The sequence below is a fragment of the Anas acuta genome, chromosome 1 (genome assembly GCF_963932015.1).
Source record: "Anas acuta chromosome 1, bAnaAcu1.1, whole genome shotgun sequence".
Classification (NCBI taxonomy): domain Eukaryota; kingdom Metazoa; phylum Chordata; class Aves; order Anseriformes; family Anatidae; genus Anas; species Anas acuta.
The window spans coordinates 191,901,963-191,914,770 of record NC_088979.1 but is presented as its reverse complement, the minus strand read 5'-3'; the positions used below and the strand labels follow the sequence as shown (position 1 = coordinate 191,914,770).

Genomic DNA, 12,808 nt, shown 5'->3' with positions numbered 1-12,808 from the left:
CGAGAAGGGAAAGCAGTGATCACTGTGGGTGCTGCGATGAATTACGGCACTGTAAGACTCAGTTTCTACAGCACACCTTGCTCTTTTCTGGGGGTTTTGTAGTTCTGGGTAGAGAACTCATCTGTGCCCTAAGACACCACTTTCCTTTCCTACTTTTTCATCCCCTCTTTTGATTCTTGCTGGGAAGAGTCTGACTCAGACTGACACGGGGTTTTTTTCAGGGGAAAAGCAGGAAGTAAATGTACTCTGAGATGTTTTTGCCATGCTGGGAATTAATTAATAAGGAGAAAATACATGCGTTTTAATCTGAATCTTGCCATAATTATTCTAATCTGGATAAAGATGTTACTTACAGCTTCATCTCTTGAAATAGTGGGAAATGGCCAAAATTCTTCGGGCTCAAGTCCAGTGAGGCACTTAAGCATGTGTTTGCCTTGAACCAAGAGTTATCTTGGAGGTGTTTAGTTTTTTTTACTGTACATCAATACTTTCCCAGAAGGGGGTTACCACATAGAAATTAAACAAGTAACCACCTAACACTCAGATGGAGCTAACCACGATTGGTCCAACGCTCTGATTCAGCAAATACAGGCTGCCCGGCAGCAAAATATCAATATTGCTCCCTAAGCCTTCAGTCTGACAAAGGTGCTGGAATTTTCCACCCAGGGCTCCCTGTTCTTTGACTTCTAGAAGAGAGCCTAGCGTCTCTTCAGTTCTCGTTAATTTATACGCAAGATTTTCCACAGACAGTCACAAAAGGATATTTTTACCAAAACTGTAACTCTTCTTTATACCACATTCAAGATTTACTTCAGATATTATAGATGACATAAGCTATATGTCATCTGCCTCTTTTTCCCCCTCCTACCCCTGTATTATCATATGCACCTCATTTCATAGTGCAAGCAACACCTTCCATACTAGGATGTATGTTTGGCTGCTAAAATCTGTAGCACTTTCTTTCTGCATCAAAGCCTACCTACCCACAAATACCACTTCCCACTTCACGTCTTGCTCTGTTCCAGACAGGAAGATACACATGAATACTAATGTAACTGAAATTTTAACCACTCTAAACTTGCTGGAAGGGCAACCCAGCAAACCGCAGGCATTTCAGAAGCTTTCTGTGATGCAGGATGTAGCTGGATGTAGCTTCCTGACACAGGTGACGGAGAAGCTGACAAGGGGATGCGCTCTGCTGGACCTGATACTTACGAACAAGGGAGAGTTGGTCAGGAACATGAAGCTCAGGGGAAGCCTTGGCTGCAGGCACCGTGAGACGGAAGAGTTCAGAATCCTAAGAGAAACCACCAGACATACAGTCCTAGACCTCTGCACACCCACAGATATAAAAAGAGCCCTGGAGAACTGGCAAATTTTCAAGAATCACTTTCTCCAAACTCAAGAACTTTCTATCCCAATGAACAGGAATTCAAGCAAGAGTGGAAAGAAGGCCTGTGTAGATCAATGAGGAGCTCCTGAGAGAATTTGTAGGCAAAAAATAAGCATATGAAATGTGGTAACAAGGACAGATGACCCAGGAAGAATATAGAGGCACTGTTCAGGGAAAGCCAAATTCCACCTGGAGTTCAATCTGGAGGCAATGAATGAGAACAAAAAGGGCTTCTACAGATATATAAGCAGCTAGAGGGAGACTACAGAAAATGTGGGCACTGTATAGAAAAAGACAAAGGATCTGGTGACAAAGGACATGGAGAAAGATTAGCTGTGTCTCACTCTTTATTGGTAAGATCATCTTCAGCAATCCCAGCCCAAGACCAGTGAAGGTCTTTTCCAGCAGGGAAAACTTACATCCAGTGAAAAAGATCAGGTACAGGAACATTTACACAGATGGGACATACAGAAGAGTTTAAAGACAATCTCAAACTGAAAAGAGTGGCTGACACACCAGACAGCTGCGTTGCCATTCAGAAGGACCTTGATGGGCTGGAGAAATGGGCAGACAGGAACCCTGTGAAGTTCAACAAAGGGCAGCGCAAAGTCTAGGAGAAACGGCCGCATGCACCAGTAAATGCAGGGGATTTAATATTTAGTCATCTGGAAAGCACATAAAGAACTGGGGCTACTAGTGGACACAAATTCAAACATAAAGCAGCAACGTGCCCTCCTGGCTAGCAGCACCCCAGGCTGAATTACACAGTGTCACCAGCAGCCTGCAAGAGGCAGTTCTTCCCTTGGCTCAGTACTAGTGAGATATGTGTAGAGCGCTGGGTCCAGGGTGCTGAACAGTATCATTTACAAACTGAGAAGCAATTTTAATCTGTCTTAAATAGAAAACCCACCCGAAGAGATCAGAACAAACCAGAACTACAGCCATATGCAAAAGGCACATAGGTAGGGATAACAAACAATATCAGCCCAGAGGCTTGGTTTTCACTAAGCTGTTCCAATAAAACAAGATTATAATATCAAAACCTGTCTATCCAAAGTGTGAAAAGCATGCACCCCTTCTTCCTGCTCCAGAAGAGCCAGCAATACCAAACAATCCCCTGCTAACTCCAAACAATTGAGGTCCTAATCAGGTTACGTATCTTCCATGTTCAAGTTTGCTCAGCTTCAGGTAGATTGGTTAATATTTGGAGAAGCCAGGCAAGTTTGTAGTGTAAATCTAGCTATGAATAGAACTTCAGATCTTCATTTCCTTCCTCGTTTCTAGGTACGTGTCAACACTGCTCCAGATACTACGAGCATGAACAACACATCTCCAGTCCTTCCCAGGGCTTCTGTTTGCCACAGTAAAATAAATGATCCAGATGTAATTGACCAGCTGAACTGCGCTCAGCTCTGAATCAGCTACCCAGATGTGAGCAAGTGTTAGTTTGAAATACTGCCAGGGGTCATAACCTAGGTTTCACCATCCCCTAGTCCAGAAGTTTGTTAACCGTAGATTGAGCATTTCTGATTTGGCTTGAACTAGGGAGTTGTGCTGCACTGAATCATGAGAATGGGCTAACGTGAATGTTAACCTGAGGTAGGACAGTGCAGGATAGGGTCTTGTGCTTAGCTATGGTTCATGGTGGATACCAGAAGACAAATGTGACAAATGCAACAAATAATGGCAAATAACATCTCATTAAAAGGGACTGTAAATCCACACCACAGCTACAGCTTAACAGCCCTAAATAACCATGTTCTCTGATGACTACTTTGAATACCAAGCTGTGGACAACATAAAAAAGACGAGTCTTTAATACCATCCACTATTTTTTCCCGTTTTTTTTTTTTTTCTCCAAAGGTGGACACAAAACAAGATGGATGGATTGTGTTTACAACGGACAATACACATTGTCCACAGAGAAGCTGCAGAGAGAGAGAGAGAGAGAGTGGCATTTCATGATTGGTTTCAGTGTCTCTCCAAGTGGTTCCTGGCTACCAATATGACAGTTTGCCGATAGATATCGAAGGTTTGGAAATTCAGCCTTGTCCTTCACTCCCAACATGCTCAAGGAAAAGCAAAAATAGCTACTGTCACTCCCACGAGGACACAGCTTAACGCTATGATTTCTGAAACTCCCAGACCTTCAACAAGGGAAGAAAAAGGAGATCTTTGGGTGTTTGTGAGGCCCAATTAACAGTGGAATACTGCTCTTGGACAACCTTTGAACTTCACAGCAAGGAGAAAATTAATAGTCTATTAAGAAACACTGCCATTAATCTTATCAGCCAGATAAAACTTGAGCTAAAGTACTTAAAAGGTGCATGTAAAAGACTTAAGAGTTGCCAATTCTTTATCTGACTGATAAAGACCTGTTCTTGTCTTTACTGCTACTATCAAACTGAAGGTGTTAAAGAAAAAAAAAAGTGAAGCAAACATCACTTTATAACACCATCATTAGTAATTAAGCACTTTCTCTTCCCAATCTTAGATGATAAAGCAGGGTTGTCAAGCCATCTATGCTGATTTGGAGACATGAAGAATAATGACCTGCCTGTTTTGAAAGAGCAGAAAGCCTTCCTTCTGGCAGCTAAGCACAGAGTTGCTTTGGCAAAGCGTGGGCGGAAAGTACTAATACAGCATTGTGCTAGAGGAATGCATCTGTGCTGGGGAACTCCGAGTTTGATTGTGAACTGCTAAGTCTAATGAATATTTAAGTACCTTTAAGTTTACAAATAATAGTGGAATAGTGGACTGCCATCAGCCGAAAGGATGGTGGAAACATACACTCACACTACATAAAATATGTTCCACCAAACGTACACTGAAAACCAGAGCTATTACAAGGTCTGCTCCTAGTGTCTGGAGAAGCTAGGCACAAAACTGAGGCAATTTTAAGAACCACAACTTCTCACATTTAATACTTCTCACAACGCAGATGTAAAATGACTGGGTGGGGTCATCAGGAATGAACTCTTTCCTTGGACTGTGCTTATCATCCTTTCTCCTTTGCTACTCCCACTAAGTCCACTAGTGAATAGATGGCTTATAACTGTAGCCCTCTTATAAAGTTTCACACATTAAGAAACAACTTGTGAACTGAATAGAATTTTCATTGTGTAGGTTGTAAGGTAAGAAATGCACTTTGGGAGACTTTCTGGTGAAACATTAAAACAAATCAGGATTGTGAATCCCCATTCAGCCTTTAGACAGACAAAATTTCCACTCTATTCCACATAAAAAGTCAAGATGGCTACATAAACTGTGTCAGGTATGTGATAAAAGCTCCTCAGAGGCACACAGGCAGGAGTGGAAGCCCTAATAACCCCATTATGCTACTCCCAGATCCACAGCAGAAGCCATCAGCCCATCTCCACACACCCAGAGCAGCAGAAGGGGACCAGCGATGGGGCCAGGGGCATTGTAGCCAGCTCTGGGTGCGGGAGCACCTGTGTATCTCTAGGGGCAAAAGCATGGAGGTCAGGCAACTATCAGGAGCTGGAAAGTCCAGGCCAGCCACGTGCGTGCATGTGCAGCAACTGGTGGGGGACTTTGGGGTCCAGTTGCCAGCAAGTGGGGACACCGGGATGCAGGAGCTAGCTACTGGACCCTGTGTGCCTGAGCCCAGCTGCCAGAGGGATCCACCTCCTACATATATATATATGTAAGTCTTTATGCGTATTCTTGCTGTGGATCTCCATGCTGCTCGGCCAGGAAGGCAGAAGGATGAGAATATGTTGGTGCTGTCTGTCTAATCTGTGTGGCTGGCCAAATATATACAGAAATATGCAGTGTACGTTTGCTCTGTGTACCTGCTGGGAACACATCTTGAGCCTTGCTACTGGTTGGATCTGGGGATGCAGAGCAGCAGAAGCCTCACCTTCCTCAGGCTGATTCAGCATGACATTTCCTCTATCAAACTGCTCATTTAGCCACTGAAAAGAGCGTAACAACAACACATGAAGCACAGAGATCCTTGTCTCAGAACATGGTAACAAATCAGACCTTTAAAAAAAATATTACATAACTTACCCCTTAGGCATAAGGGGTATTTCATACTTCATGGTCCTTGACAAAAAAACACTTCAGCTTCTAATGATTTATTCCATGGACTAATGAATTTATTAGAGTATCTAATGTTCTCTCTTATCAAATAGCAATCTTTTGTTTGTTTTCAACAAGATAATGTTTTGGTAACCTGTTACACTGATTGAGCTGTTTAATCAGTTTCACATAAGACAAACACCTGAAGCACTTTGAGCAGCAAACACCAGTCTCCCTGCCAGTCAGACACAGATAAAAGATGGCTTCTGTTTCCAGTGCAGACACTTTGATGTCCATGAGAACCCACAGAAATATGATCATCCTTATTTGTACTTCTTGTGGCTTTGCTGTCCTTGCAAAGGTCATGAATGGCCTGAATCTGCCATACCCACCCCCTCAGAATATTCTGTCTGATCTCCAGAAGCAGTAGCTAGAGACAGCGGAATCAGGTAAGTTAATCAGAACGGTATTGTGGCCAATGACTGCTGTGTTGCATTTAAGCCAACTGATAAGGATGCACAGCCCTCCATGGAGCTCAGGGCCAGGTAATCATTAGCTAGGTTCATTTCCTCAGGGGAAATTCACAGCCAAAAACTTTATTAGAGCAGTCTTCATTCTAGCCATCAGAATGATCAGAGGAGAGAACAAGAATCATGATCAAGCACACACACCAAGCTAACCCAGAATCACTTCGATGGGCCATGTAACAGTAGTGCACTAATGACCTCCAGCTGAACGTTGGAAGTGTTCATGGCACCCTTTATCCATCTTTTCCCAGCAAAGTAGAACAAGCAGCCAGCAAACAAGTGTCTGACTGTGCAGGAGGAGTTACATGGTACACCACCTCCAATGGAGAAGCCACCTACTGAGCCCTCCCAGTCTGCATCACAGTCTGCTTCCTCAGCCCTGTTTACACACACCACCAGCCTCTCAACTGGCTGCATCAGGCTAAAAATATACAAAAAAAAAAAAAGGCAGAAGGTTGTTATTTATAACCAGATTAATTTCAGTGATCGTATTTATAGTGCGAACCTCTGAAGCCATAGGGAAGCTGAAAGATAGCGAGTCACAGAACGTTAACAGGAAGAAACGACTGGAGTGGGAGGAGGGAAGAGGGGATTTAGAACAGGATTATAAGTTTATATTCCAGTTTCGCTGCTGAAAACAAGGCATGAAGTAACTACTTTACTTAACTAATGAGAGGTTTTAAAGTCTCTCCAAGGATTGTCTAAGGAATCTCTTCTTAATTGTTTCAAAAAGGATTTGCCCCTTTGCAGGACAGGGTACAACGATTATCATGCCTGAAGAAATTTCTGAAGGATTCTTGTTTCTGAAAAAGCCAACAAAGAGCTTCACGTAGGGCAGGTATTCTCTGAGGAAGCAGTATTAACTCTTTAATCAAGCTGCAGATCTTTTCTTGCTAGTTTTGAGAGAGAAGTTCAACTTCTCTACCCATGTGAGGATCTGTGTTTGGAAGAAACAGCTCTTTGACAGTTACTTTATAGCAAACATTTTCTGGTTATATCTTTTGTACAACAGGTATCAAATTAAATCCTAGAAAAGCAGTGAGTAGGACTTGACCTGTGACATACCCTGCCCGTGTTTATGCAACTGCTGCTTGGCTAAGATTAGGTTATCCAGGCGATAGCGTCTTCCTGTCTCCTATGTACTTAAGGGTGTTGCCTCACGCTCTGAAGGTGATTGCCAGCCAGTGGAAATGAATTTCTTCGACATCTTGACGCCAAGGTTACGCAGGAAGGCCACAAGCGTACAGTGGCCAGTACTGCTTTTCCTTGAAATATTTAAAATTAACAGTAAGCGACATGAGCCTGTACAGAAGCTTCTCAGGTTAAACACCAACCCACTCCTTTATTTGCGCTCCCCGTATGCCTTCGCTTTTCTTCTGTGGCTGATAAGATAAATCCCAGAAAGAGAAGTGTGTCCAGCACTCCTTGGGAGCTTAAATGCCAGCTGACACTCAATAAGTATGCCAAAGGGAGTAGTTACATGATGCACTTCCCTCAGCGGAGGAGCCACCTAATGAGTCCTCCCCCTCTACATCACTGTCTGCTTCCTCAACCCCACGGTGACAGCTCTGTGCCTGCTCTTTGCTACACAAGCTAAAACCACAAGCTAAAAGCTCATCTTTACCCAGCTAAAGAAACAGCTCCACAATCCCAGCAGTGCAATTACCAAGGACAACATCCCGAAATTGCTTTGGACTGGCTCCAGTTATTGGTTTGCACTGAACACTTTCCTATGTTGAAGGTTTACAGTAAAGAGTACAGGACTGATGAAACAGCCTGCCAGGCTCATGCCCTCACAGTTGTACTTTAACTCGACAAGGCCACTGAAACACCAGATTTTCAGCTGTGTTGGTGAGGTCTTCATAAATCGGTGCCATTTATTTGGTAGAACTGAAGATATGTATGTTCTGAGGAGAGCTTTAAGGGAGTAGTGGTGCCCATCACTCAAGCAAGCAGCAAAGCTAGGAGACCACCTACCAAAACCTCATCTATACCAGATTCATACAGATATAAGTAAAGCTTACTTTAAACAGGACTGTAGGGACAAAGAAGAGTTCTCCAACTGACCTCTAGCATGAACAGGTTCTTCCAACAGCAAACACAAACAGGGTGAAATCACCAAAGAATTGAAAGAGCAACAGGGCTGCCTGGGCTGATGATTGTCAAATGAAATGAAGAAAAGTTCTTTGAGTTATTTTTCTGCTCTGACCACTTCTTGCAAGAACCTCCTTTCCTCAGAAATGCACATACAAAAGGCTCGGGTCAGCTGTGTGGACACAGGTACAGCAGAATCTGCAGCGCTGCAATGCCAGATTGGAAAAGATCACAAGCATCAATTTTAAACACGAAACTGGAAAAGAAAACACAGAAACACACTACAGAACCGAAAGCAACCGGACAAGAAGTACAGTGCAAAATTCCAAGTTGAACTTTGAGATGGATCAGAGGCAGAAGATAAAGAAATATTAAAACTGAAAGAAACGAGGAGGGATTATAAAACAGTGTTGTATTCAAAACTGTGTAGTAGGCACTGTTCTAGTAAGTGGGCGAGGCAGGGTTAAACCCCAATGTGCTGAAGGGGTAACTGAACTCAGGTTTTCCTTTCTCTGGAAAAGGACTTCAACCACGCTGTGCCATAAAGGTATGGTAGCAGCAAAACTTCAGCATTTAAAGGCAGCATTACAGATGCCAGCATCTATGAAAAAGACCTGTGGTTTTGGTCCAGACATGACTCTTCAGACATGCCTGAGCTCAGCAGAGCTCCTGCCACAACAGGAGCGGGCAGCATTCCCCAGCAGGCACCTTGGAGTAGTGACGTCAGTTTTCTCCTGTGTGGTATATTATGTTTTGAATTATGCTCCATGAACACCAGCTGCCCAAAATTCAATTTTTGCAATGTCTAGCCAGCTTAACCTTAATCTGATTGCAAAGTTCTGCTCACACTTTAGTTATGAGAGATTATATGAGAAGCTCTCGAAAGCCACAGCCCTGTCTCAGACTCTGATTTGCATAAAATGAACAATCTGACATTAGCTCTAGCCCAGTCTAGGTGTCAGAATCTCAGGTTTTAGATTATTAAAATATATTAATCAGCTGAAAAACAACAACAACAAAACACCACCACCACCACGAACCCAAACAAAATTAGACATACACAAAGGTAGGCAGAAGGTAAAGCAGAGCAGCAAAACTTGATCCACCACCTGTGCAAAACTGGTAAGAAATCTTCAGTGAAGGCTGAAGAAACAGAGACTCCACCCAGGCCCTGAAAATACCCAGTCACTGTCAAAAACCTCCCAAAATGGTAATCATGCTATTGTTTGTCACATGGAAGGTCCTCCCAACCTGCTACAGCACAAAACAAAAGAAACCATTAATGCAAATCTTTAGGAAAAGTAGCCCAGGTTGCCACAGAGGCCAGTTATTCATATATGGACTTTTGTGATCATTAATAAAAATCAAGATCTTATCAATGTAACTGATCTAGCAGGACATTATACTGCTTAACAGGTCTAGAGACGGAAACATCAGGATAAAGAAGGCATTTAATTCTCTAAACTTAACTGGAAATAGTTTGATTTGAGTGTGAAAAGTTTAACTTCAGCGTAGACTTCTTGTGTTAAAAGTTATCGATCTACTAAGCCACCAGACAGCAAAACACAGGCTTTAGAAGAACAGTTCTTATGGAAAAGTCTATCAGTTCATCAGGTTCAGAAGGAAGTGAAACCTGGTCACAGGGAAACTCATGACACTCCAGAATACTCCTGTGCTATTGGAAAAAGTGTGACTGGTAGGAAGAAATGAGGGAACTCATGACAGCTACTGAATCTTGAGTAATAAAGTGAAGCAACCTGTTTCCATGCTGGAGAGAAGATGGCATAATTAGTAGATTAGAACAAAAGACCTTACAGCTTTCTCCCTGTGTGACAATGTTACTCTGGAGGAAGAAGAGGCAGCTGAAATAACAAATGTTATCCCTAGGAATTTTGTATACTCTGATTTAATCATCAAATCAACATCTCCTAGACAGGCACAGATAGAGTGTCATTGTCATTTTCTTATTCTTTGAGGTCCACTGTCTTTCTGTTACCCAGCTAAAGTTCTGATGCTACAAAGTTGCTAGGAAAGTTACTATAACATAAATGCTTCAGTTGCACTGCATTCAAACTGGAGACATGGGGACAATGACACCTTAAGCCTTAATAGCTGCCTATTAGATAAACCAGACACAGTTTGTGCCTCAGTATTTCCCCAAATTATTCTGGTTGCAGCCTGTCAAGTTTACAGCATGACTTAGAGCTGCTACTGCTTCACTGAGGGCTGTGATCCCTAGCTCAGTAACAACTAGAGTAACCAATGCTAAGTAGTGCTTGCTACTCCATTTCAGAGATGTTTGGCAATGCATTGCAAGACAATCAGTAAAATAGCTGAGTTCAGAAACACTGCTAAAATCAGTACTGGAACATCTATCACATGTCCCAGAAATACTTGGAATTGCTATAAACCAACTATTTCAAAATAGGATGGCCAATGCTAGAGTTGGTCTCCACAGAGTTAATTTGTTGCAAGTGCCCCACACCTGCTTGCTGTCTGAAGCTGTACAGGTAAAGGGATTAATTGTACCATTTCTACAGCAGCTAATGAAGTAGCATATGATTTATATTGGGGAACTTTCATAAGTAAAGATGCCTATTACCTAGAATACATTGTATTGCACATTTAGGAGAAAAAGCTTTGAAACACTCTCTGGAAATTTTGGTTTCCTTTTGCGAAAACTTTGGAGAAAAAAAAGCCAGTGGCCAGGAGCTAATTCAGACTTGTCAATCTTCCCCATCCAAACTAATGCTGAGCGACTGGAATAGATATGAATGTACCTTCTGCTGAGTCATCACAAAGTAAAGGCAGCAATTGCTAGGTTTTTAATGATTATTATTACTGATGGCATATCTCTGGATGCCAGCTGCAACAGCCATGTGGATATCTGACATTTCAAAGCATCCTGAAGGCAGCTTTCAGCCCTCTTTCAACGCTCAGACGCCTAAGTTTTGTAGAAAAGCAGCTCATACACCAGCACAACACGTTTAAGCCTACTTACTTTCTTGGCTGGTGGTTCCAGTCGCTTTCACTGAGCCCTTCTACGGAGTTCGGGACGTTCCCTCAGCTCACAGACCACAAGGCGAAGAACACTGACATGGGGGGAGGCTCAGTGCTGTCCCTTGGCAGAACACTGCAAAAAGCACAGCTCAATCCCGTTATTTATTTATTTATTTACTTATTGAAAGGTCTGGAAGATCTTCGGGTTGAAGCTAGCGGAGAGGGAAGCAGTTATTATTTCTGCTTGGTACGTGCCTGAGGCGGCTGCTCTAAGCCCAACAGCCCGCAGCTCAGCACCGGAGGGCTGAAAGCGTTAGATGAGGAAACGACTGATCCCTCTCCTGCTCAGGGGACATCCCCTCAGGAGGGACACCCCTCTCAGGATAGGCACCCCTCCCGTGAGGGGACACCCTCAGGAGGGACCCCCCTCAGGAGGGGACACCACCCCCTCAGGGCGGCCCCCTCTCTCACGAGGGACCCCTTTCCTCCCTCAGGAGGCCCAGCCAGCCCCCACAAACGAGCCCAGCCGCCCTCCGCTCACCTCCAGCCGCTGCCTCCCTCCGGCCGTGCCCCAGCCTCCCGCCGCCGCCGCCGCCTCCCCTCCGCGCCCAAGGTGAGCGCCGGGGGCGCGGGCAGGGTGTAGTGAGGGGAGGGGGGGGGGCGGCCCCGCCCGCTCCGTCCGCCGGCCGCGGGTGCTGCTGGGACTCGTAGTCCGCGGTCCCCATGCCCCCGCCAGGCGAACGCGGGCCGCCGCCTACAAATCCCAGCATGCCGCGGGGCTGGCGAGTGCCCTTGGCTGGCGGAGTGGCCGCTGCCGTCGCCTCAGCGCGGCCGGGGGCGGGAAGGGGCGGCGGGGCTGAGGGGACACTGTTCCCCGCCGCCTGCTCTTCCCCTTAAAAAATAATTGTAGAACCCGGTGTTCACTTTGTTCTGTTATTTTGGACTGAATTGGACTCCTTGGCATTGTAGCCCTGGCTAGAGGGTTTATTTAGTAACTGAAATAAAACCTAAAATCAAACAAATGCAGTACTTTCAGTGTTGTCAAAGTCAACTTTCAAAGCCAAAGGTTTCCAAAGCTGCATTTTAAGTAAAAGGTTTGTTGTAACCTGTCTTCTCCCCAGCAGAGTATAGCATTTTGGCATCTTGAAGGAAAAACAAACAAAAACCAAACCAACAATTTCAGAGCAATGTATCCACAGGCTTGGTGTAGAGTGGTGCTGGGTGCCAGTGTTTTATACAGAACTGGGTAAATGGAGGTACTTTGGGAACAACATCTTTCTGATACAGGCTTATTTATCCAGAAGTTTATTATTAGTATTATTTTATTCTGGATTTGGGCACCTGTACCTTGCGTGAGAAACAAGGTGTGATCAGCTTAGGAAGGTGTTGCATCCCCTTTGGTACACTGAAATTGTGGGTTGCTTTATTACCATTAAAGCAGGTATTGCAGTAACATACTACGGATAGAGCTGTGCTTGTGCGTGCTGCACAAAGAGGAGGAAAAGGAGAAACCGTAAAACAAACACGGGAGTAGCGGCGTAAAGATTTCCTGCTAGGAAATCCACAAAGGTATAAATCATTTTAAATTTGACAGTAATTCACAGCAGGGATTACGTTAAACTAATTGTGTCAATAGTTGCATTTAAATACATGAAATAAAGCTGGTTTTAATTTCTTGTGCACATTTTAGCATGACCCACTGGGAAGGTTAATAGTTCTTTTTATTGCTTTTTCCAGCTTTGTCTAA

At 44.0% G+C, this 12,808-nt stretch overlaps 1 protein-coding gene across 1 annotated transcript in view; it reads right to left on the bottom strand.

The window, feature by feature from the left end:
- The window catches only part of SLC26A5 (solute carrier family 26 member 5), a 33,970-nt gene extending 22,206 nt beyond the window's left edge, over positions 1-11,764 (bottom strand). The window contains exons 1-2 of the mRNA XM_068669850.1: positions 11,603-11,764; positions 11,063-11,194 (exon numbers count right to left, since the gene is read on the bottom strand). The gene's annotated coding sequence lies outside the window, so the exon portion shown is untranslated. The remainder of the gene's footprint in view (positions 1-11,062; positions 11,195-11,602) is intronic.
- Between the last annotated feature and the right edge of the window lie 1,044 nt (positions 11,765-12,808).